Source organism: Haliotis cracherodii, unplaced genomic scaffold (genome assembly GCF_022045235.1).
Source record: "Haliotis cracherodii isolate W230 unplaced genomic scaffold, xgHalCrac1.p SCAF_22, whole genome shotgun sequence".
NCBI classification, from domain to species: domain Eukaryota; kingdom Metazoa; phylum Mollusca; class Gastropoda; order Lepetellida; family Haliotidae; genus Haliotis; species Haliotis cracherodii.
In genome coordinates, this window is record NW_027266278.1 from 4,785,649 (window position 1) to 4,809,731 (window position 24,083).

Below are 24,083 nucleotides of genomic sequence, written 5' to 3' on the forward strand. Positions count from 1 at the left end.
GGGTAAATGTTCCTTGCATTCTGATTGGCTATGTTACACCATCAAAAACTTGGTCAAAGTGGACCAAGTTTTTTATCCAAGTTTTTGATAGTGTAAAGCCCATGTTACATTATTAAAAACTTTGATAAAAAAAACTTAGTCAAAGTTCATTTTGACCAAGTTTTCATTTCCATTATGTCTGCTATTTGAGACAATGTAATATCATCAATTTCATCTGACCTCGTGATTCTCTTCCACGTTCCCCGACTCAAAACGATTCTACACGATCATATCTGAGATTATTTGTGACATCATGCATACTCTATGTGACCAAAGTGAATATGATGTACCTATCCCACTATTTCCATCACCGCTTGCTATCAGTGCTACAAGTCAATTACCAACCCTCAACTCGCAGTTGGTCTATTTACACCAAGGTTAGTCTCGGCATTTGATTGACATGCGAAAGGGACGTTTCTCAGACCTTTTGCACATCAATCAAAGGCCGAGCCAAAAAAAAAAAATTAAAATGTTTAACAAAATCCCATACAGAAAGATGTTAAGAAAAGATATTTTCAATCAAACAAATTTTTTTTCCTTTGTATAAAAATGGGTTGTTTGATGGTGAAGACAGAGTTGCCATATGGATTTCAACTTCTTTAGCCTTATCGGGGCGGTCGGGTAGCCTAGTGGTTAAAGCGTTGGATCGTCACGCCCAAGACCGGGGTTCGATTCCCGACATGGGTACAATGTGTGAAGCCCATTTCTGGTGTCCCCCGCTGTGGAATATTGCTAAAAGCGGCGTAAAACCATACTCACTCACTCATTCTTTAGCCTTATCAAACAATTAATCAATCATCCTAACAAAAACATTGCATTGAGCAAATAGAGAGCTTGAAATCCATAAGTCAGGTCTATCTTCATAGAAACTACATCATCAAATTTGACACTTAGCTTCAAGCGTTGGCATGTCACACTGAAAACCAGGGTACAATGTGTGAAGCCCATTTCTGGTGTCCCCCGCCGTGATATTGCTGGAATATTGCTAAAAGAGGCGTAAAACCATACTCACTCACTCACTCTCTTGTCCACAAGACAAGATAGTGTATTGTCCAGTCCTTGAGATATATTTCTCCTTATGCAAAGTTACTCTAAACATTATTCTGCTGAATATCTAACACAGGAAATGTGACAAATGGAATTACTTTTCCTTACCATGAAAACATTTTCTCATGAATAAATATATTTGTGCTAATGACTTTTCTATGAAGTTTATTCCAATCTGTAGAATAAATAAGAATAAGTATGTCCTTTTCTGCACAATGGAACAGTGACTATTTGACCTTGTTTATTTTTATTCATATTTTCATGTCATGCTAAGAATGTTTCTCATTTGAAATGAAACTGACCAGGTGACCAGGCTTGGCTTCTTTGAATATTTAGCTCACCTGACTGCAAGTCACGTGAGCTTATGTTGTGTTATGTTGTGTTGTCCGTCTGTCCGTCTGTCTGTCCATCTGTCCGTCTGTCTGTCTGTCCGTCTGTCCGTCCATCCACTTGTCTCTGTCTGTCATTAACTGTTTACATTTTTCTTGTAAAATTTCAAGGCTTGCTTGTGAAGCTGAAACCGTGCATTAATCAGTGAGTGAGTGAGTGAGTGAGTGAGTGAGTGAGTGAGTGAGTGAGTATGGTTTTACGCCGCTTTTAGCAATATTCCAGCAATATCACGGCGGGGACACCAGAAATCGGCTTCACACATTGTACCCATGTCGGGAATCGAACCCGGGTCTTCGGCGTGACAAGCGAACGCTTTAACCACTAGGCTACCCGACCACTACCCTGTGCATTAATAATCTCTCCAGGGTCTCAAGAAGTTGCTCACAGATTCTCAAAGGGGCGATGGGGTAGTCTAGTGATTAAAGCCTACGCTCATCACGCCGAAGACCCGGGTTCGATTCCTGACATGGGTACAATGGATTAAGCCCACTTCTGGTGGCCCCCGCCGTGATATTGCTGGAATATTGCTAGTGTGTCAAACAATACTCATTCAATAGAAATTGAGAATGGATGCAACTAATTTATAATTGAGTGTCCTGTGGGATGCAAAAAAATAGGTCTGTTAAAATTATTTATGCTATCAAAATTGTAGATTCCATTTTATATACTGTATAACTGACATTTCTAATGCAGTAATATTGCTAAAAACGACACTCACTCACTCACTCACTCACTCACTCACTCACTCACTCACTCACTCTCACTCACTCACTCACTCACTCACTCACTCACTCACTCACTCACTCACTCACTCACTCACTCTGCTCTGCAAGATTCAGGTGAGCTACAAAATCTTGTGACTATTTTTTTGTCCTCAGTGGGCAGGCTACTTCAACTCATTAGCAGCCATGGATTCATGGTTTACACTCTCTGTCAGAGTCAAAATCTGTTGTACTCTGAAACTATTCAATATACTCTGTCAAAATAAGGGGCGGTGGGGTAGCCTAGTGGTTAAAGCGTTCGATCGTCATGCCGAAGACCCGGGTTCGATTCCCGACATGGTTACAATGTGTGAAGCCCATTTCTGATGTTTCCCCGCCGTGATATTGCTGGAATATTGCTAAAAGCGGCGTAAAACCGACCGCCCCACTGACGTTAAAAGACCTTTGCACTTCTACTATGCTCATAAACATCTTCTTAACTATCTACTTGACTGATGAAGCTGAAATCTACATGCTGGCTCTTTGTTATGAGGACATTTTATGTTGATTTATCAATATGATTTTATTGTAATTTTATTTCACAGATATTTAAAAAAATCAAATATTTCAAAGGGTCTACAAATCTCAAACTAATGACTAGTTTTGTATGACGCTATACTGGTGCAATGACCACATGCTCAACTACTGCCTTGTCATATTTTTCAGTTATTAATTCTTTTTATATTCTTGTGTTCCACGAAAACAAATTCTTAAGAGTCTCTCTACTAAGCATGAGCGAGTGAGTATGGTTTTACGCCGCTTTTAGCAATATTCCAGCAATATCACGCGGGGGACACCAGAAATGGGCTTCGCACATTGTACCCATGTCGGGAATCGAACCCGGGTCTTCGGCGTGACGAGCCAACGCTTTAACCACTAGGCTACCCGACCGCCCTACTAAGCGTGGAGCTACTGATTGTACTTTATGGGCACATGTACCTGCGCAGTACAATCTATCATCCAAACGGTTGTTATGAGATCAATAGTCTTGTCTGCCATAAAGAGTCACCATGGCATCTAGTGCTGCTTCATTGACAATCTCATTAAAATCAGATCTTAGTTCTCGCTACCACTAAACAAAGATCTGAGGACATCCCATTAGGGGTCACGTCAGAACGACCTTTCATTCGACCAATCATAGCGTCGATTACCAGATCCTGAAAGTGACAGTCAGAATGTGATTTCTCATCATGCAGCCTCGAAAACTTTAAAACGGGGTATTCCGTATGATAGTTACGGGCTTAACAACTGAATCTATACAATCTAGACCATATATTACCCATTCGAGAATGTTCTTTTGTTCAGGTTTCAAATTTTTAAGCGAGAATTTGTCAAAATATGTTTCGAAGCATAGTCGCCAATTTGAAATTAGTGCTGTAAAGCACGAGAAAGCTACCTTCTGATTGGCTAATGTCGACTTCTTGTCAGTAATTCCATTGGTCGGTCAGAGTTCGCGAAAGGTCGATGTGATGTGACCTGTAATGGGATGTCCTCAGATCTTTGTCTAGCGGCATCGAGAACTAAGATCTGATTTTAATGAGATTGCTTCATTGATGTTTTAATCAGAATCTGGATTATTTTAATTATAATTGATTTTCAGATTTGCAGACACATGTATTGTAACAACTTGAACTGATGTTTCAAAAAAAGGAGGATTGAGACATCTGTGTTTTTTAGTAAGAGCAAATTCCAGATAAGGACCTCAGGCTTAAACTTTATGTGAATGTACGGCAATAAGAAAATTCACGTTTGTTCAAGGCATCCTGCTTCGCACTCAATATCACTGTCCTGCACAATGTTGCAAACATACATCTTTTTTTTAAAGAATCTTTTTCACGAAAGTGTCATGAAATTGTTAATTCATGAGTCATTGTGGTTCTATTTTTGTTTTCGTCACGATATGGCTGAAATACTGCCGACGTGACGTAAAGCAGACGTAAACTTACTCACTCTATTTTTGTTGATGTTGTACAGGTTAATTGTGAGTAGCAGACTTGTTTGATGATTAAAATGAGTGTGGGTCTCCACTTAACACGGCTTCACTGTGTATGTATGGCTTGTACTTGTATTGATGATATCTGCAAGAGTAAGCCAATTTGTTAAACCCTTTAGTCAAGAAGTAGAAGGGGCGGTCGGGTAGCCAAGTGGTTAAAGCGTTCGCTCGTCACGCCGAAGACCCGGGTTCGATTCCCGACATGGGTACAATGTGTGAAGCCCATTTCTGGTGTCCCCCGCCATGATATTGCTGGAATAATGCTAAAAGCGGCGTAAAATCAAACTCACTCACTCACTCAGTCAAGAAGTAGAGAAGAAGTAGGCAGCTACATGAACACCAATAGAGCTTCCCTTCTTACTGATCTGTCTCTTTGTATAAGAATCAGAATTTCTTCTCGGACTGGCAAAGTTAAAGACCAGGGAATTTGGACAAGACGTTAACTTAAGCTTCAGGTACATCGATGAGCTGATATCATTCAATAACCATCCAATAACCAATTCCCTTCCGGGGCGGTCGGGTAGCCTAGTGGTTAAAGCGTTGGCTCGTCACGCCGAAGACCCGGGCTCGATTCCCGACATGGGTACAATGTGTGAAGCCCATTTCTGGTGTCCCCCGCTGTGATATTGCTGGAATATTGCTAAAAGCGGCGTAAAACCATACTCACTCACTCACTCACCCAATTCCCTTCCACTGATTTACCTGAACTAGAAATAAAGGAGACCATTGTGACCGCCTCGTCATATTCATATTTAGGCTCCTCCACAAGACTATACGACAAGAAGGATGACTTCCACTTTCCAAAACTCAACTTTCTCTTTATGTCTGCTATAATCCAGGGCCCCGTTCCTCAAAGCGATCTTAGCGCTAAGATGATCGTAAGCCTATGTATGGGACTTAAGATCACCTTAGCGCTAAGATCGCTTTGAGGAACGGGGCCCAGCAGCTCTAGCCTTTGATGTGTACATTTTACTACTTTTGAGGTACGATGTAATGATTTTTCAATATGGCCACAACAGCAGCCATATTGAAAATCAGATTTGAACCTAAAGCAAATACAGGTGTGGAAACAAGCATGTAACGTTTCAACTTAATTGGTCCAGTGGTTTCTGAGGAGATGATGTGTCCAAGAGGCAAGATTGTGTTTGAAAAGAGCGTTAACCCCAAGTAGCATTAAACCCAATTTGCCCCCTCATGTTGACCAGCTGCAGCTTGCATGGGTTGGTGTTTCCACTCAAACACGTGCACTGCTCACTTCAACAAATGTTCTTCAGGCCATTTTACTAATGACTATTCACCGTGTTACTCCTACATTGCAAAATAATCATTTGAATCTGAACATTTGCTATCTTTCTTGCACATTACACTATCATTTGTGCAAAGTTTCAAGTGAAAATGTTTACATTGACTTCCTAACAACTTTCTTTGAGTGTAACAGATTGTGGTTTAATGCCAAGTAGTTCTGAGGAAAGTAGAACATGAATCCTGGTTGATGTAATCCCGACAAGTCACAAGTGTCAGTTTGGCCAATAACAAATGCTTCAAAGTGAAATGTTTACACTGTTTCCCTCACAACTTCTTTTCAATTTGACACAGTTCTTTTAATGTCAAGTAGTTTTGAAGAAAGTAGCACATGTGCCATGGGTAACGGAATCCATTTTTAAGTTCGGGAAGTTTCCATTTTGACATCCTAGTATACCAGCTGATGCTGCTGTACTGGGCGTGCTGTGAAATATACCAATGTAGACATGTAATGGAACAGCTTTACTTCAGGCATTCGTTGAACATACTCCATGGAAGCAGTAGGGTAGCCCAGTGGTTAAGGCATGTGTTTGGTACCTGGGTTCTATTGCCAACATGGGTTCAATGTGTGAAGCCTATTTGTGGTGTCGTCCACTGTAGTAAAGATGGAATGTTACTCACTCACTCACTCACTCACTCACTCACTCACTCACCCACCCACCCACCCACCCACCCACCCACCCACTCACTCACTCACTCACTCATTCACTCACTCAACCTGCTTTAATTGAAGTGTTAAGCTCACTCATGTTTACAATGATACAATTATATGTTGCAAACTCACTCACTCACTCACTCACTCACTCACTCAACCTGCTTTAATTGAAGTGTTAAGCTCACTTATGTTTACAATGATACAATTATATGTTGCAAACTCACTCACTCACTCACTCAACCTGCTTTAATTGAAGTGTTAAGCTCACTTATGTTTACAATGATACAATTATATGTTGCAAACTCACTCACTCACTCACTCACTCACTCACTCACTCACTCACTCACTCAACCTGCTTTAATTGAAGTGTTAAGCTCACTTATGTTTACAATGATACAATTATATGTTGCAAACTCACTCACTCACTCACTCACTCACTCACTCAACCTGCTTTAATTGAAGTGTTAAGCTCACTTATGTTTACAATGATACAATTATATGTTGCAAACTCACTCACTCACTCACCCTGCTTTAATTGAAGTGTTAAGCTCACTCATGTTTACAATGATACACTTCTCTAATCTGATTTCTATGTTGTAATCCCCACCCTCCCATCCCCCACCCCACCCATCCCAAAAATGAACGTAAACATTAAGGATCAGAACCGGTCTTCTGCTTGTCGTAAGAAGTGACTGATGGAATCAGTGCTCACTGACTTGGTTGATGGATGTCATCGTATCCCAATTGCGAAGATCGATGTTCATGATGTCAATCACTGATATCTGGTCCAGACACAATTATTTGCAAACCGTCAAAGAGCTGGAATATTGCTGAATTAAACAATAATCATACAAAAAAACAAGGGGTATCATATATTTTTCTGCTGACAATATGATATACAATACACCTGCCTATGTATAATAAACATACAAACAAACAAATTAAAAAACACTTCCAAATATGGCCAGATACTGTATTGTTCCAACTGAAGAAGCAGCCAGGAGCCAAGGGGTATCATATATTTTTCTGCTGACAATATGATATACAATACACCTGCCTATGTATATTGAACCTCTACCTGACACATTTGTTGTGCTCTCTACAAGAGTGAGTGAATGAGTGAGGATGGTTTTACGCCGCTTTTAGCAATATTCTAGCAATATCACGGCGGGGGACACCAGAAATGGGCTTCACACATTGTACCCATGTGGGGAATTGAACCCGGGTCTAGTGCATTAACCACCAAGGCTACGTGACCGCCCTCTCCGCAGGAACAATCTACATATCACTGTGTGGAGCTTGAAACCATCACACAAAACAATGATGTCTTTCTTCATTGTTTGGGCATGTCAATAAATGATTGAGGGCTGTTAAATCATGAATAATATGTAAGTGTAAAAAAACACCTAAACAATTAAATGTGTTGAAAGAATTCCTCATCTGATTATGAAAAAAACATATATATACCATGGGGAAAATGTCGTTCTTGTGTTCCACTTAAGCTGTATCCTGTGTTCTTGTCAAGTTGTTCAATAATTACAACAGACCCATAATGCATTGCTGGCAACATTGGCAGCTTCGCGTGAGGTATGGATAGCATAACAATGAATAAACACACCCAACAACCATGAACTTCAATTCGATTAGCAAATAAACTATCAAATCTCAATTACTGGGGGCTAACTGGACCATGAAACAGTCATTATTACTTGCGGCATGGACCATGAATATATTAAGTGTCCATGCTTCCGGCCAAGTCGGAGGGAGTTAACGTCAATATTCTGTTCAAAACAATCAAATGGAAACTGATATACGCGAAGTCTAATCTTCAAATCATGAAATTGATATTTGTGGCAGACTTATCGCTAAAAGTTTATACCCGATATAAATCAAGTCTTTCACAGGCATTTAGAAGTTGGAAAAACAGGAAGACATGAAACTTTTATGGATAACAAGTTCCACAGTCGGACCTCGTTATGTCGGACTTGGATGTGTCAAATTCTGGTTGTCTGAACTCATTTAAGAGTCCATGTTTCCCAATTTAGCATGAAATTCCCTTGATGTCTCTAACCCTGCATAACTCAAAGATTCTTCCAGGGAGGTGGGGTGGTGGTGGTGGTGGGGGGTGGGGGGTGGGGGGGAGATAGCCCTTTCACCGTGCTTTTCAACTTAGCAAATACTGGATGAAATCGGGACATGTTCTCTCAGTAACTACTGAAGTTACATGAATGAAAGTTTTCATGCTTACCTGACAGAAATGTCAAGACTAAGTTCAAAAATTGGTGCCATAAATTACTTTTTCTCCAGAGTTACTTCCCTTGCTACATTTTAGATTTTGAGCAGAAACATTTATGGCCCTTGCTCCATACTTTGCAACTTTTATAGTACATACTGTGTGAAATTGGGACAAGTTTTCAACTGTATATTGTTTGTAACAATGCCTCGGCCTATTCAGGCGAATTACCTGATGAAGTATCCCTGAAATACAGTCACAAACAATAAAGAAGTTGTTATCCATAAAACTTTATACATGACATAAATCTGTCAGGAAATCTATCACTTTACAGAACTGTAGGGATCTTCTTTTATGAGAGTGTAAGCAAAGCTATATTCGGGAGTGAAATGTTTGTGATCACTGTTTACAAGCTTGGTCCTGTCACGCTTGTACGTGTTGTGTGGTCTTGTCCATTCAGAAACAGTTATGTGAATGTAATTTGCTTTAAACATTTAATGTCACAAAATAAGAGTGAGAATGGTTTTTGGCATTACTGTTTCCAGACAGCATCAGGATAATATCGTGAAAGATGATTAAAAGAAGCCTACTAACAATTTGGGGTTTGAAATAAGCAATTTTTCAATTGAATACAGAATGTTAGTTTAATACTCATTTTTTAATAGAGATACTGAGATATAGTAAATCTTACCCGAGTGTCTATTGATATCAATTATATCAACACGAGTTGATAAAAGTGGAAAAACTCCGAGGCTTGGGTGTTGATATTTTTTATTTCAAAAGACAAGAGGGTGAGATTTTATTTATCATCCAACATCATCAACTTTTTCAGTTTGTTGACAGTAATAAGCATTGTCTTAGTGTAAAAAGTACTGCTGACAGCTTCAGTAGCAGAGCCATTAGTGATGTCATTTGATTGTGACGTCATGATAACCAATGATGTCACAATAGTCTGCAAGGCATTGTGATGCAATTTCATTGCAGCGATATCTACAATGTAGATATCACTGGATCTCACCCAAGCATATCTACTGTGGGTTGGTTGGTTGGGTTGTTGTTTAACACCACACTCAGCTATTCCAGCTATATGACAGCAGATCTGCAGTGGGAGCCAGTTTTGGATGATAACTTTCATACTGTTCACCAATGTTTGAGATCAACATGTGGCCATGTCTGAGGCGCACTATTCGGTCTGCAGAGTTGTGTCCCTTAGAATTGCATCACACCTGTGATTGAGAGTTTAAATTACAGACAATGTCATTTAGCATTATTTGGCTACAGTCTGTTTGGCTCAAAATGCGGATGATGAATTGCAAAATAACTCAAAATGGGAATAGTCTATTAAATGCCAATAAGGTACACAGCAATGAATACCCTGTACCCAACAATATCTGCTGTTTGTTATTTTTATTCCGATCACTGGAAAAGGTGCTTAAAAAACTACCATGTTGTTTAAGGTTACACACAACGAAATGTTTTCCCATAGACTTCTATAGTAACGTTATATTTAAAAAAAAATTAACTTGGCATTCAACAGCTATAACCTGTACATGTGTGCAATTTGGCCTTAGAGCAGCAATAAAAACAAAAAAAATGACTAGCTTAGCCAGCTCCTTTTCCGAGTACAGGAAGCTAAACACACCACCCCCAGTTTCGCACCAAATGTCACCTACTTAATAGCTGTGGTCACATTCAGCATAAGTCATCATGTTGAAAAAGACAGTACTAAATATAGAAAAACATGGTCAGTTTTAATAACTGGATGGATGTACATTTAAAAGACATTAAAATCTTACACAATATCCTCCAATCACAGCCTGCAGATATCTCTCGATCTGCACTGAAGGCTCCCTACGAAAACCGCACTGTCCCAACTGGTTCTTATTTGGTGTAGTAGAACATTAAGGGGCACGATGGTAGGAGGGACAGCGCAAACACGCACTGCACATGCTTCGTTGTTGACTGACAAGACATGTACCACTCAGCCGATGTGAAACAGTTTAATGTGCATCAATCAAGTCAGCGAGTCTGACCACCCGATTCCATTATATATTATTTGCCTCTTACGACAAGCATAGTCACCAAGCATGGGCAAGCATGGGTTGCTGAAGACCTATTCTACCCCAGAATCTTCACGGGTCGATTTCATATTTAATACGTCATATATATGACGTCATTTCACAAACACTCACTTTGCCAACTTTCAACTGCATATAGTAGCTTTATTTACTAAACTAATAGTAGTAATTGGTAGTAGATCAATAGTAGATCTAGCAATGCCACCAAAAAGAACATTACTGCTTTAAATGTCAAGAAATTATGACATAATGACAGAAATTATACCCCGCCATGAAGTATGTTTGATATAGGAACAGAGTTTGTCTGTCCATCACTCATGTCTACCTTCTGTCTGTCTACTTCTCAATGGGTCAAATTTTCTAAAAAACTAGCTAAGTTAGAGAAATGAGATTTTACACCCTGATGTTACTGCTCACAATCTCAAATGAGAAAATTGGTGTTATTGGTGTAGGAGTTATGGCCCTTGCTCCATGCCCTTCAACTTTAATAGTGCATACTGCGTTAAAATCGGGACAGATTTTCTCAGATACTACGTGGAATGGGGACAAGACCAAGTTTGAAAATAGGAGCCATAAATTACTTTTTTTCCACGGTTACTTCCTAGTTACATGTTTTTAGATTTTGGGCATCCATAGTTACGGCCCTTGCTCCATGCTGTTCAACTTTAATAGTACATACTGCGTGAGAATCGGGATAGGTTTTCTCAGAAACTACTGAAGTGATATGATTGAAACTTTGCAAGCTTATCTAAGAGGTACTTATCAAGGCTGAGTTTGAACATTGGTGCCATTAATTATTTTGTCCATTGTGTATAAATTTCACATTTAATCATTTTTCTGATGACATAAATCAACCCTAGTGCCTATTTCCTTCTTAAGGGTTAATAAGACTCTTTCTTTTACAGTGAAAACTTGCTTCTATGTTGTTCACTATTGTATGAACAAACAGTATTTTCATGTGCTCCATGGCTGCATGGGGATAGTGTGACGCTGTTTTATTTTCTACTTCAGCGTGAATGACTGAGTTTTCTGAAGTTGAGATTGGTCTGTTGTGGAGCCTCTTTATGCTAGTATCAGGATATAACATTTACACTAAGTTTTTATATAATATATTAGATCCACAGCAGGTGCTTTTATGAGTTATCATGGTGTAACATTTATATAAATTTTCATATAATTATAGAACAGAATGTAATACATATTAGAATCCAGGTAAAATGCTGATACAAAATATCAGTAGTTTCCGTTTTAGCTTTTAGCTAGATGCTAGCCTAAGGTAACGAAAACCCATCTCCAGACATACTATTCAATAAGATAAAAGTTATGTCTACATAGTTTAATCTAGTATATTATATGAAAACTTAGTTATATCATGATACTACAGTGTATCCCACATGAACAAATGGAAGTAGTCTGTCATACAGACCCTGAAATAAATACATGTATATCCAATATAACCCATGCAAGTCTATAATAGTGGGCAAGTCTAGTTTACTGCTGTTTCTGTAAATGAAGGGAATCTCTGGGTTTCTTTTTATTATATTTTATTAAGAAAATTTAAAAACTGTTTTTTTCTGTAAAACATGTCCATTTCAGAGACTAGATGTAAGTCTAAGTTGAATCTGTTTGGTTTTTTAAAAATATGTTCATTTCAGAGACTAGATGTAAGTCTAAGTTGAATCTGTTTTTTCGGTAAAAATATGTTCATTTCAGAGACTAGATGTATGTCTAAGTTGAATCTGTTTTTTCTGTAAAAATATGTTCATTTCAGAGACGAGATGTAAGTCTAAGTTGAATCTGTTTTTTCTGTAAACCATGTTCATTTCAGAGACTAGATGTACGTCTATGTTGAATCTGTTGTTTCTGTAAAAATATGTTTATTTCAGGGACGAGATCTTAGTCTGGAAGGTCAATCAGCACTGGATAGGGTGAGCACTTCACAGTGTGGGAGAATCGTAATTACACACTTGTGTTAATTACTACCAGAGGGATTTAACAAGGGGGCGCAATATTGATCACCCGCTTCCATTAAGTTGAAGGGGATGGTAACAGGTGTTAATGGCTCTCCAAGGAACTTAAACAGGAGGAGTGCTTTCTTGGAAAGTAGAATCATGTTTGCTAATTGTTCCCCTAATGAGTCTGTTTGTTTTACTGGATCCTGTATATCACAACCTTGTTAGCCTGGAACCTCCCCTTTCTGAACATGACAGGTGAGCCTCTTGCACTGCCTCCCCTAGTATCGTTATTTCTAGTGACATGACCAATGGGTCTATCTATTGAGGACAGCCTCCGTGGTCTAATGGAAGAGCGTCCGCCCGGAGAGCGGAAGGTCCGGGGTTCGATCCCCAGCCTCGTCATACCAAAAGACGTTAAAAGATAGTACTTGTTGTTACGCTGTCTGGCGCTCAGCATTAAGGGACTAAAACAAGGACTGGTCGGCTCGGAGTCAGTATACTGTGTCTGAGTGGGGTATTCATGTTAAATTGCGGCATGGTATCTCAGTGTGCTAGCACTATAAATCGGCATCAGTCCGGACTAGTACAAGCAGCCACACACACACACACACATACACGTGCATGCACGTCGCTATATAAGTGCAATAATCTTTGACGCGACGTTAAACCCAATTTCACCTCACCTCACCTTTCTATTGAGTTTCAACACCTTTGTCAAATCTGTGACAAGTTGTCATTGCACTAAATAAAACTGATACTGAAAATTAAGATTTTCTTTCAAAGTGACCTTTACACGACTTAATTACTTGTTTTTTTTAGAGATTTTCATCCAAAATATACATAAAAATAGGAGGTATAAACTCCTAAAAATCACTGTTTACCACAGCACACACTGCATTGTGAAGAGGCCTAGATGTCACAGCATTTTCTTGTTCATAAAGTGGCGGTGGGGTAGCCCAGTGGTTAAAGTATTCGCTCGTCACACCGAAGACCCGGGTTCGATTCCCGACCTAGGTATAATGTGTGAAGCCCATTTCTGGTGTCCCCCGCCATGATATTGCTGGAATATTGCTGAAAGCGGTGTTAAAAACTTGTAATTGTAAGTTTTGCAATAAGAGGCCACTGGACATGATTTTGTAAAACTTTAACAGTTATGGTGGGTGGATGAGAGAGTTGGGTTTAACGTCGCTTTGAACAGTATTCCAGAGATATCCATTCATTATGTAGGGAAGCTGGGGCAATATCCATTCATTATGTGAGGTGAAATAGGGTTTAACGACGCGTCCAAGATTATTACACTTATATAGCGACGTGCATGCACGCACGTGTGTGTCTGTGTGTGTGTGTGGCTGCTTGTGCTATTCTGGACCAATGCCGATTTATAGTGCTAACCTATATACTGAGACACCATGCCGCAGTTTAACATAAATGCCCCACTCAGACACTGTATACTGACTCCGAGCCGACCAGTCCTTGTTTTAGCCCCTTAATGCCAAGCGCCAGACAGGGTAACAACATGTACCATCTTTTAACATCTTTTGGTATGATGCGGCTGGGGATTGAACCCCGGACCTTCAGCTCTCCGGGCGGACACTCTACCACTAGACCACGGAGGCTGTCTGTTCATTACATAGAGAAACTGGTTCATTTATTAGGTAGGAAAGCTTGGGTGGTATCCATTCATTGCACTTGATACCCTTTCAAAGATTTACAAAGGATAGTGGCACGTGCCAGTTGGGTTAAACGATTTACCACTTGCGGTTCCTCTGTTACTATTCCAGAAGCTGGTAATGTTGGAAGTCTGAAGTACTTAGCAATAGCTAATGTTCTCCTACATTGGTATCGTGCTTCTTTGTACCGTAAATATTCTATAAGTACAACCAGGAAGCCATAATCAGGAGATAAACATACTGTGTTTTCAGTGTAGAGCTAGGTTACCTGTAGATTTAACCGCGCTAAATTGAAGTTGGAACCGAACAAGCATTTTCCAATGTGATGCAACTGTCGAATTAGCTGTTCAATCACAGGGTGTTTATAGTGATTTGATACCCTCTGATTGACCAATCAGAATCGAGTAATTTCAAATTCATGGTAGAACCCATAACAATAAGGAAAAACAGCAATTGGTTCAGAAAAATAATTTCACGAAAGAGTTATAAATTTTATACTTTTTTCATGAAGAAAACATTTCAAATGTTTGTTCCATGAATTATTTTAATAGCATTTTAATATGAATTTGTTATTATGCCCAAAATATATCATTCTGACAAAAATTCAGGAAATAGTGAAGTTAAAACAGCAAGTGTTCACATTTTAAGGACGCATCATAACTTGTTTATTTATATAAGTACAGTGTTTTAGCAGAGTATTTACGGTACAACCATCTCTCCCCTTGCGACTCCAGTTTTTATCAACAGATCTGAGTTTAGCTGTGTTTATATACATGCTTCATAATTCAATCATGTTCATGTATATTTTTAGGAAAGTCATGTCATGAAGCTGGTAAACATTGTTATATTTATAGTTGTCTGATTATATCAGTTGTCAGATCGTGTTCCTAGTTCACTAAGCTAATCAAATACAACCTCTACATGTGGACTCTGTCTTTCACAATTTCTACGTTGTTTCATAAAGGTCTTAGGGGACGTCCAGTTAATATATTCTAAGGGGTAAGGAAAACAAATAACGTTCCTTCAGGCTTTATGCACACACAAATATTTTGTTTGAAGGATCGAGTAAAAAATGTGTTTTTAAAACACAAAATGGATGCGCCACACTTTCAAGAGAAAACACATGTTTATTTTGAAGCAGTGACCTTAATGTACTGCTTGCATACAACTACTTGAAATGTAATGAATAGTCATACAGACATTTGTACTCTTTTTTTTTAGTTTCATGTTTGTTTACTTATTTATCACTAGTTTAGGTTCTAATGAAAGGAATAGACAAGTGTGTCTGAACACTTTTCGTTTCAGTTTGCATAACATTTTTCCAGGTCAATATGGTTATGCAAAAAATATAATTGTAAACTCTTTTGAATATATATCTATCTAAATTGTAATTAAATATTTTAGAAATGAAACTCTTTCCTAAATTAACAGTTGCAGTTGTCTCATATCATAGTTAGAAAATTAATATTCATACTTTTCAACTTTTTATCCCATTTCATAGTTGTATGATCCATATTTTTAATCCAATCAAAACAGACCATTTAGAAAAATAAAAAGTCAATTCATATGATAATAAACCAAACATTAAGAAGTTGCACATTATTTTGGTAAAACTTTTAAATGAATATATTTTTATTAATATGATAAAATTACCATGAATAATTGTACTTATGTACTACTACCAAAACAACCAGTGCTAATATTGCAACTCCAAGTACTACTACCCTCACTACAACTTCTACTTCAAGAATTACAACCAATACAAAGACTCTATTTTTAACATAAAGACCAGAACCGAAATGACATCAAATTGGTACTATTTACCCAAATACTTTTGATTCTTTCCGGTAAGTTTTTTTTCCAAGTTTGTAAGATAATAGCAGCATGAAAGTACATATTTTGAAAAGAAATTTAGAGCCCTAATTAAGTTAGTCCTCAGACTAGCACTGTTGATTTTCACTGAAATAGAACCACACATATTCAAACCAAAGCTGTATGTATCAAACCCCAGCAATGGTGCCACTCAAAGAAGCGTCTGCAGAACCTCACACAAAAGGCACTGGGGAGGCAGTGGGGATTGTAAAGGTGAAAATTAAATCAACATTTTTTTAAAACAAATCAGCTCAAGCAGTAATCCAGACCTTATTGATCTGACGCACACTTTCCATTTATTCTGGAGAAAAAAAATTAAACTTGACAGTAAAATACCCAGAAAAAACTCTCCTTTCCCCAACTAAGGTCGTTTGATGGACGTGCAGAGAAATCTGTAACTTACTTTGGAAAATGAGGTCTCCAAATTGCGTCTGGTCTTTGTTGAAGATTTTTTTATATCCAAATGCTTTTTGTTTGTGTGACTTCCAATTCCCAATCTTGACACAGACGTTCTTCAAGCCAGTTATTCCTTCATAAAAAAACTCCCTTTCCTATATCAGAATCCATGAAAAGTTCTGCTTCTCCTTTAGAACTATTAAATCCAGTTTCATAATGGTCTTCAAGCCGGCTTGCAATGTTGCAAAACAACAAATTGTTTCCAAAACTCAAATTGAAACAAGACACCAAAAAGACTGCAGAAAAACACCTTTCTTTCAAGTCCTGGGTTGAAAGTCGCAGAAGAAATAGCAGAACCCACTGTCATAGATATACAGTTGATGGAGCTGTACAAAGCTTGACAAACCATCAGAGGAACTGGGCACCTTCTGGCTGCCGTTGTGACCACGCTGGGAAGATGCTCGGCTGTAGGCCAATCAGGGAGAAGAGATAGTGGGCTTCTTGAGAGATTGTGGAAGAGTAGCAGTAAGTGGAACTCACTCACTATCACTCCCCATCACTCCCATTATCACTCTGCAGCTCACTGACCCGTCAGGGGGAGGCCACTAGGGGCAGCCATTGTTGATAGTAGAGATGCCAGTACTTATACTCTTCTACTACAGACTGCTTTTGTTTACATTTTTGTATATTTTACATAAATTGTGAAGTAATGACGCATTGATGTTCTAAGGTAGGGTGAGGGTTTGAGTTGTTGAAAATATTTGTTCCAGAAGTAATTAAGCAAAATATATGAGCCTCAGGTTTTTAAAAAGAACAACATAGTTCTTCAATAAATGTCTTGAAAATAATGAGATATGGGTCCAAAGAAAATTATTTCGTTCAGAAATTTGTTTGCCTGTCTTGAAGAACTGTTAGAAACAAATGTCTGTACAAAAACTCCCATCTGTACATTTTTTGTATAATGAATACATAATATTATCTTTAGGACGCTTTGATAGTAAATAAATGATTAGCGATTAAGTGAGTTTTAGAGAAGTTTTGAATAGTATTAAAATTTTGTCACGACCTGTCAGCTTAATGTGGGAGGAAAGCCCGAAGTGATGTATGGCTCAGACGTTTAGCACTTCAGTGAAACCCAGTAGCACGGGTATGGTACTAGGAAACATGGAAACATAATCCCCCCACTCCCTTGCCCACTCACTACCTCTGATCTACTCCCTGTCTCCCTCCCTCCCTCCCTCCCTCCCTCCCTCACTCCCTCACTCACTCCCTCACTCCCTCACTCCCTCACTCCCTCACTCACTACCTCTGATCTACTCCCTGCCTCCCTCCCTCCCTCACTCACTCACTCACTACCTCTGATCTACTCCCTGCCTCCCCTCTCCTCCCCTGCCTCCCTCCCTCACTCCCTCACTCACTCACTCACTCACTCACTCCCTCTGATCTACTCCCTCCCTCCCCTCTCCTCCCCTACCTACCTACCTCCCTCCCTCCCTCACTCACTCACTCACTACCTCTGATCTACTCCCTGCCTCCCCTCTCCTCCCCTGCCTCCCTCCCTCCCTAACTCACTCACTCACTACCTCTGATCTACTCCCTGCCTCCCCTCTCCTCCCCTGCCTCCCTCACTCACTCACTCACTCACTCACTCACTCCCTCTGATCTACTCCCTGCCTCCCCTCTCCTCCCCTGCCTCCCTCACTCACTCACTCACTCACTACCTCTGATCTACTCCCTGCCTCCCCTCTCCTCCCCTGCCTCCCTCACTCACTCACTCACTCACTCACTCACTCACTCACTCACTCTGATCTACTCCCTGCCTCCCCTCTCCTCCCCTGCCTCCCTCCCTCACTCCCTCACTCACTCACTCACTCACTCCCTCTGATCTACTCCCTGCCTCCCCTCTCCTCCCCTGCCTCCCTCCCTCACTCCCTCACTCACTCACTCACTCTGATTTACTCCCTGCCTCCCCTCTCCTCCCCTGCCTCCCTCACTCACTCACTCACTCACTCACTCACTCACTCCCTCTGATCTACTCCCTGCCTCCCCTCTCCTCCCCTGCCTCCCTCCCTCCCTCCCTCACTCACTCACTCACTCACTCACTCACTACCTCTCATCTACTCCCTGCCTCCCTCCCTCCCTCACTCACTCACTCACTACCTCTGATCTACTCCCTGCCTCCCTCCCTCCCTCACTCACTCACTCACTACCTCTGATCTACTCGCTGCCCCCCTCTCCTCTCCTCCCTCCCTCCCTCACTCACTCACTCACTCACTACCTCTGATCTACTCCCTGCCTCCCCTCTCCTCCCCTGCCTCCCTCCCTCCCTCACTCACTCCCTCCCTCCCTCCCTACCTCCCTCACTCCCTCACTCACTCACTACCTCTGATCTACTCCCTCCCTCCCTCACTCACTCACTCACTCACTACCTCTGATCTACTCCCTGCCTCCCCTCTCCTCCCCTGCCTCCCTACCTACCTCCCTCCCTCCCTCCCTCCCTCACTCACTCACTCACTCACTCCCTCTGATCTACTCCTTGCCTCCCCTCTCCTCCCCTGCCTCCCTCCCTCACTCCCTCACTCACTCACTCAACCACTCACTACCTCTGATCTACTCCCTGCCTCCCCTCTCCTCCCCTACCTACCTACCTCCCTCCCTCCCTCCCTCACTCACTCACTCACTACCTCTGATCTACTCCCTGCCTCCCCTCTCCTCCCCTGCCTCCCTCCCTCCCTCACTCACTCACTCACTACCTCTGATCAACTCCCTGCCTCCCCTCTCCTCCCCTGCCTCCCTCCCTCACTCCCTCCCTCACTCACTCACTCCCTCTGATCTACTCCCTGCCTCCCCTCTCCTCCCCTGCCTCCCTCCCTCACTCCCTCACTCACTCACTCACTCACTCACTCTGATCTACTCCCTGCCTCCCCTCTCCTCCCCTGCCTCCCTCCCTCACTCACTCACTCACTCACTCACTCACTCACTCCCTCTGATCTACTCCCTGCCTCCCCTCTCCTCCCCTGCCTCCCTCCCTCACTCCCTCACTCACTCACTACCTCTGATCTACTCCCTGCCTCCCCTCTCCTCCCCTCCCTCCCTCCCTCCCTCCCTCCCTCACTCACTCACTCACTCACTCACTCACTCCCTCTGATCTACTCCCTGCCTCCCCTCTCCTCCCCTGCCTCCCTCCCTCCCTCCTCCCCTGCCTCCCTCCCTCACTCACTCACTCACTCACTCACTCACTCACTCACTCACTCACTCCCTCTGATCTACTCCCTGCCTCCCCTCTCCTCCCCTGCCTCCGTACCTCCCTCCCTCACTCACTCACTCACTCACTCACTCACTCTGATCTACTCCCTGCCTCCCCTCTCCTCCCCTGCCTCCCTCCCTCACTCACTCCCTCACTCACTCACTACCTCTGATCTACTCCCTGCCTCCCCTCTCCTCCCCTGCCTCCCTCCCTCACTCCCTCCCTCACTCACTCACTCACTCACTCTGATCTACTCCCTCCCTCCCCTCTCCTCCCCTGCCTCCCTCCCTCACTCCCTCCCTCCCTCACTCACTCACTCACTCACTCTGATCTACTCCCTGCCTCCCCTCTCCTCCCTTGCCTTCCTCCCTCCCTCCCTCCGCCCTCCCTCCCTCCCTCACTCACTCACTCACTCTGATCTACTCCCTGCCTCCCCTCTCTTCCCCTGCCTTCCTTTCTACCTCACTCACTCACTCACTCACTCACTCACTCACTCTGATCTACTCCCTGCCTCCCCTCTCCTCCCTTGCCTTCCTCCCTCCCTCCCTCCGCCCTCCCTCCCTCCCTCACTCACTCACTCACTCTGATCTACTCCCTGCCTCCCCTCTCTTCCCCTGCCTTCCTCTCTACCTCACTCACTCACTCACTCTGATCTACTCCCTGCCTCCCATCTCTTCCCCTGCCTTCCTCCCTCCCTCCTTCTCTCACTCACTCACTCCCTCACTCACTCCTTCTGATCTACTCCCTACTTTCCATCTCTTCCCCTGCCTTCCTCCCTCCCTCCCTCCCTCCCTCCCTCACTCACTCACTCACTCCCTCTGATCTACTCCCTGCCTCCCCTCTCTTCCCCTCACTCACTCACTCACTCACTCACTCACTCACTCATACTGCTACTGTCTCCTCAGTACTGTACCTATGCTTGTTGTTTTCAGCAATGTGGCAACACATCTACTGCCATATATATAGCATCACTTTACTTGTACTGTCAGCGAATGGAAGGTGACAAACTGGGATATTTCTGACATACTTGGATGGGTCGGGTAGACTAGTTAAAGCGTTTGCTTTTCACCCCAAAGACCCGGGTTCGAGTTCCCCACATGGGTGGGTGGGAGGGAGCCGAAAAGTAGAGAATTCCTGGAAAAACTTGATAGAGAATCTTTGGGCAAAACGTAACGGACGATGGTGATGACGAGAAAGAAAGTTTGATGACGTCACAGGAAGTAGGAATATGACGTAAGTGGCGGGAGATTGGAAGTAAACAAAGAGGTGCATTATGGTTTCAATAAACCCATTTAGTGAGAAGCACTACATGAAATTAATTAATGAGTACCACCAATATTTTTGAATATTAATTCTTGTAAATCTTTGAAGTCTTATATGTGCATGGGGCGGTGGGGTAGCCTAGTGGTTAAAGCGTTCGCTCGTCACGCCGATGACCTGGGTTCGATTCCCGACATGGGTACAATGTGTGAAGCCCATTTCTGGTGTCCCCCGCCGCGATATTGCTGGAATTTTGCTAAAAGTGGCGTAAAACTATACTCACTCACTTATATGTGTAGACATCAACTTCTCATTCTCTTTAAGTTCTAGAGAATATAGTTTCCTTGAACAAGTTGTGTTCTGTTAAAAAGGGCTGTTGAAATTATTATTATATGTTAGTATCATGGCATCTCACATTTAAATTAATAACTAAGTCAGAAAATACATTTGATAGTGATCTTAACTGGGAAGGTATTTCTCTCAAGCCAATTTAAATGTACCGAGTATACAGACTTAAATTTTCACATTTTCGCAGGATCATTATCACAAAAAAATTCTTATCTTTCAAAAAATTAAATATCTGATGACAGTTTGTGTACTTTTTATAACTCTCATCTAGAAACTGTGACACATGTACTTTGTTGGTGTTAAAAGATTTCAGGGTTTCGTTTACACAATTACTTAATATATGTACACACACTCATAGCATGTCCATGGAATTTGCTTTGAGTGGAAGAAAATGATATTAAAGACGATGTATTTTGATCTGATTTTGCTGTTTTCATTGTTTATATATATATAACGTTCTCAAAATAACAAAAAATCCAATTTTTCTTAGGGGGCTGCCCGAAAGATATAGATTAGAAGAAAAAAAATACACTTCAACAGAATTCTAAACACAAATAATTTCTTTGGCACATTTTTCTCAAAAGTCATGCACTTTTGCAAAAGACCACTTTTTGTTATATTCCCGCCAAGCTTAAGAAGACCAACATACACAACTGGGCACACACTGAACACAGCCCTTGGATCCAATTGCAGTTGACAAGAGTCTGAGCTTCATGTGACAAGGGAAGTTTGAACAAAAATAATTCTATTGTCAATAAGTATGACTGACATGCAGGATTTAAAGTGACGCACCGACGCCCAAGAAACAATTTCTTTCTTTTTTAAAGCCTAATGCCTCCAATGGTGGTCTTCAACTTCATTTGTGATGTACAATAAGTATATAAACTACCAATATTCCAGCAACCCGTCTAGAGCGAGTATTCACTGCACGTGACCAAGGTCATATTTATGTAACTCTCAAGATAATCATGTCAATCCTGTCAGTGAGTGAGTTGGGTTTAACGCCGCTTTTAACAGTATTTCAGTTATATCGCGGCGTGTCAGCTTAATGTGAGAGGAAAGCCCGAAATGATGCAGGTCTCAGATGTTTACCACTTCGGTGAAACCCATGAGCACGGGTATGATGCTGACAAACCTAGAAACATAATCTGGGCGAACCGGGATTCGAACCCACAATCATAACCCAAGGGACGCAACTCTGCACAGCGAATCGTGGTGCCTTAGACGACTGGGCCACCCGTGCCCCCCAATCCTGTCAGCTAGTATATATGTCTCTATTTTCTGTTATTTCAGGATTATTTGTCTGTTTGTCAACAGATTTGTCAGTTTGCAACAATGATGTTTCCCTCTCGGCTTTGATACACCAAAACAACAAGATAGCTGTTGTCACTCACAACTGTGCATAGGGACGGGGGCCATCGGATAGCCTAGTGGTTAAAGCGTTCGCTCGTCACGCCAAAGACCCGGGTTCGATTCCCGACATGTGTGAAGCCCATTTCTTGTGTCCCGTGCCGTGATATTGCTGGAATATTGCTAAAAGCGGCGTAAAACCAAACTCACTCACTCACTCACACATAGAGCAAGAAAATAGGCTAAAGCTTGGGAGCTCTAGACCCAGTTACTTAAAGCATTTCTAGTGCTATGACTGTTGCAAGGGACTGACCATTTGATATTCTGGGATTTTATCGAAAAAAATAAAATGCCCCCAAAATCCTTGAAATTTATGCTTCACGCTTTTGAAACCAAAAGAAATTGTTTTCTACAAAATTAACATTGTTGCAAAGTGTTTTTCTTAAAAATATATTTAGGCTCATAGTTTAATTTAATAAACACCTGGTTTTGCAGCTGTAGGGGAAAATATCAATAGTTACAAGAGTTACGATTGTCTAAGTACTATGTAAGTCTATTTCAAATTGTTGAGAGTTACAATCATCTTAGCACTACAACTATTGTAAGTCCATGTCAAAGCATAGAGAGTTACGATCATCTTAGCACTACAACTATTGTTAGTCCATGTCAAAGCGTAGAGAGTTACGATCATCTTAGCACTACAACTATTGTTAGTCCATGTCAAAGCGTAGAGAGTTACGATCATCTTAGCACTACAACTATTGTAAGTCCATGTCAAAGTGTAGAGAGTTACGATCATCTAAGCACCACAACTATTGTAGAGAATTTGTAATTTCTGGATTCTGATATAATTCATGGTTTTCACCACACAAATTTTATTGTTAAATTATATTTGCCAGTTATGAATTCCATATGCAGAAATTATGAGGTTTTATCCAACAATCCATCTTACATTTGAATGTGTATTATGATATTTGACTCAACAATTGACCTTCAGCTGCAAGGTCATGGCAGATGTGATGAACATGCAATTTTGGCCCTTTGCCAGAACTTTATGCATGTTTCAATTTTTAATTTGTGAGGATGTTGTGTAGAGGCCTTTGTTATTTTTTTTCTTTCATTTTCTTTACTTTTTTTAACATTGCATTTAAATAATGTTGAACTGGGCACTAAAGGCTCTTTATTTGTCCATTTTTCAGTGAAATACAGGTCATCCCTACCAAGCCAGAACATGAATGCGGACATTTTAAATTCCAATTTGAGAATTTCTTCTGACATTTGCTTTGCTCGCCTCTAGATAAAATCATTCAGAGATGGCCTGATGTTCAAAGAAGAGGCTGGTTGAGTTAAGCAGGTAACCTTGGCGGTGTGTGATGACAGGGTGTGTAAGAGACAGTTCTGGTACACCATTACTGCCAGCAGTTAGAATGAGCCAACCTGGCAGTACAGGTGGCAGGCTAGTCTGTCATTTAGGGTAATTAGTATTG

General features: G+C 41.2%; 1 protein-coding gene across 3 annotated transcripts in view; it reads right to left on the reverse strand.

The window, feature by feature from the left end:
• LOC139471395 (neprilysin-1-like) overlaps nucleotides 1–24,083 on the reverse strand; it is a 173,705-nt gene that overhangs the window by 115,574 nt on the left and 34,048 nt on the right. The window contains exon 1 of one of the 3 annotated variants that reach the window (XM_071253763.1): nucleotides 16,399–16,845. The exons of the other annotated variants lie outside the window; for them this stretch is intronic. The gene's annotated coding sequence lies outside the window, so the exon portion shown is untranslated. Of the gene's footprint in view, nucleotides 1–16,398; nucleotides 16,846–24,083 lie in introns of those variants that run through there. 3 annotated transcript variants of the gene reach the window in all.